We start from the raw sequence: 2,775 nt of genomic DNA on the forward strand, positions 1-2,775 counted from the left end.
TGATTGACCCATTGGTCATTTCCAAGCATGCTGTTTAATTTCCATGTATTTGTATAGTTTCTAAAATTCCTTTTGTTATTGACTTTTAGTTTTGCTCTATTGTGATCAGAAAATAAAATTGTTATTATTTGCATTTTTTTTAATTTTCTAAGCCTTATTTTGTGGCATAACAATGTTCCATGTGCTGATGAGAAAATGCATATTCTGCAGCTGTTGGATGAAATATTCTGTAAATGTCAGGGCCATTTGGTCTGGAGTGTAGTTTCACTCTAATGTTGTATTTTTATTTTCTGTCTGAATGATATGTTGTTTGCTGTAAGTGAGGTGGCAAAGCTCCCTACTATTATTGTATTGCCAGTCTATCTCTTCCTCTAGATCTATTAATATTTGCTCTAAATATTTAGGTGTTCAGTGTTGGATGCATAGATATTTACAATTGTTATATCGCCTTGCTGAATTGATCCCTTTACCATTATATAATGACCACCTTTATCTCTTTTTACAATTTTTGACTTAAAATTCATTTTATATAAGTATAGCTACTCCTGCTTTTTTGGAGGGGTTTTATTTGCATAGAATATATTTTTCTATCTCTTCATTTTCTTTCATTTTTTGCACAAAACTAATGTTTATTGCACCTGTGTGTCATATTCCTGGATCCTTCACCAATGTTACATGAGGAAAAGAACAAAAGCAAAACAAATGAAAAACTGAAATCAGAATCACTAATGTTATCAAGTAGAAAAACAAATAAATTATAATCTAGTAGCCATCAGCAAGAGTATAGCAAAGACAATGCTGTAAAAAAAAAAGAAAATTGCTAGAAAACTATATGCATCATAATCTTTCAAACCAACAAAATATGTGCCTGCATACAATAGAACATCAACAGTATTTTGTGTGTGTAAATGCCAAGTTGTTTTTTGAATATTGTGGATAGGTAAAATGCATATGTAATTAATGGTAATTCTACTGTACTGAACTATTACAGAGTGGGCCAGGAACACATTTATGGATTCTGGGGATGTGTACTGTAATTCTTTGATTGGGATAGTGGACACGCTAGCCAAAAAAAAAGAACACCAAAGTACAAGACAAAGGCAAATGAGACTTCTCTTATATCTTAGCAACATTTAGATGGAAATCACATTTAAATACAGTCCACTCTGCTTTTGGAAGAGGCTTTGGTTCAGCTCCCAAATCTCGACTGCTTGATGCAGTCTCCTATGAGAATACTCAGAAGGTGTCTACTTAAGCAACAAACCCATTTTTAGTGGTGGAGCCACTCTTAGTAGCTATGTCTGTGTGGGACTGATAACCAATCACTATCATTGGAGGAAGCCCTAACCTTTTATTGTATACCCTCCCCATATGTGTAACAGCTTCTCTGTTTTCACATTCAGTAGTCCATATTGCTATCTTATCACCTTTAGCTCTAACATTAATAACAGCGCCACATACATCATTGCTGTAGTCATCAAAAGATTCTGCAATAAGGCACAGCAGTGTCTCTAGCCAAAAGCGATCGAGGTCACATCATCTCTGCTATTTGTTCAAAGCAATTAGCCATCATCCTCCCAGTTCATTTTTCTCATCTTCCCACATAGGCTCAATACCACCCTTAAAAACTCAGTAGTCACAGCCAGGCGTTAAATTCCTAGACAACTGGATATGGTTGTACGGAGCCCAAAAGTCTTCAAACAATATCAGACTTAGAGATCAGCCACAGGTTTGCTTGCCAAATTTTGCTTTTATCATTTTTAAAAAACCAGAGGGCCCATTTCTTCTGTAGAGGATGTTTAATGTAGTGTTCTGGGTTAGCAACTTCCTGAATAGATTCTGTTTTCTCCTCTTCTGTAGTCAAGGGATTAGAAGTAGGGGTGGTTTCCTGTTCGACAGTCGCCATTTTTGATGGATCTCTCTCTTCATTTTCAATCTATGTGTGTCTTTACAGGTAAGGTAGAGCCTCTTGTAGGCAGTATATATTTGGGTGGTTTTTATTGTGGTTGTTGTTTTTTAATCCATTCAATTACTCTATGCTTTTTTTTTTTTTTTTTTTTGAGACGGAGTCACACTCTGTTGCCCAGGCTGGAGTGCAGTGGCATCATCTCAGCTCACTGCAACCTCCACCTCCAGGGTTCAAGCGATTCTCCTGCCTCAGCCTCCCAAGTAGCTGAGACTACAGGCGCCCGCCACCACGCCCAGCTAATTTTTGTATTTTTAGTAGAGATGGAGTTTCACCATGTTGGCCAGGCTTGTCTCGAACTCCTGGCCTCAAGTGATCTGCCTGCCTTGGCCTCCCAAAGTGCTGGGATTACAGGTGATAGCCACCACGCCCAGCCTCCATTCAATTACTCTACATTTTAACTGGAGAATTTAATCCATTTACATTCAAGGTTATTATTGATAGATATGAACTTATTCTTTTCAGTTTGTTAATTGTTTTCTAGTTGTTTGTAAATCTTTTGTTCACTTCTCTCTCTCTTGCTTTTTTCCTTGTGGTTTGATGGCTTTCTATAGTGGTATCCTTTGTTTCTTTTCTTTTTATCTTTTGTGTATCTATTATCAGCTTTTTCTTTGTGGTTTCCCTGAGGCTTACATAAAACCTCTTATAACAGATTTATTTATGCTTAGAACAGCTTGATTTTTATTGTTTACACAAACTCGCCACTTCTACTTCCCTTCTTCCCACATTTTATGTTTTTGATTTCACACTGTACATCTTTTTGTAATATATTCCATAGGAAATTATCATAGCCTTTTAAAAATAATGTT

At 36.3% G+C, this 2,775-nt stretch overlaps 1 pseudogene; it reads right to left on the reverse strand.

Moving 5' to 3' along the window:
• Positions 1-1,251: 1,251 nt before the first annotated feature.
• Positions 1,252-1,906, reverse strand: LOC129032967 (eukaryotic translation initiation factor 4E-like; annotated as a pseudogene).
• Positions 1,907-2,775: the final 869 nt, after the last annotated feature.

The sequence above is a fragment of the Pongo pygmaeus genome, chromosome 2 (genome assembly GCF_028885625.2).
Source record: "Pongo pygmaeus isolate AG05252 chromosome 2, NHGRI_mPonPyg2-v2.0_pri, whole genome shotgun sequence".
Classification (NCBI taxonomy): domain Eukaryota; kingdom Metazoa; phylum Chordata; class Mammalia; order Primates; family Hominidae; genus Pongo; species Pongo pygmaeus.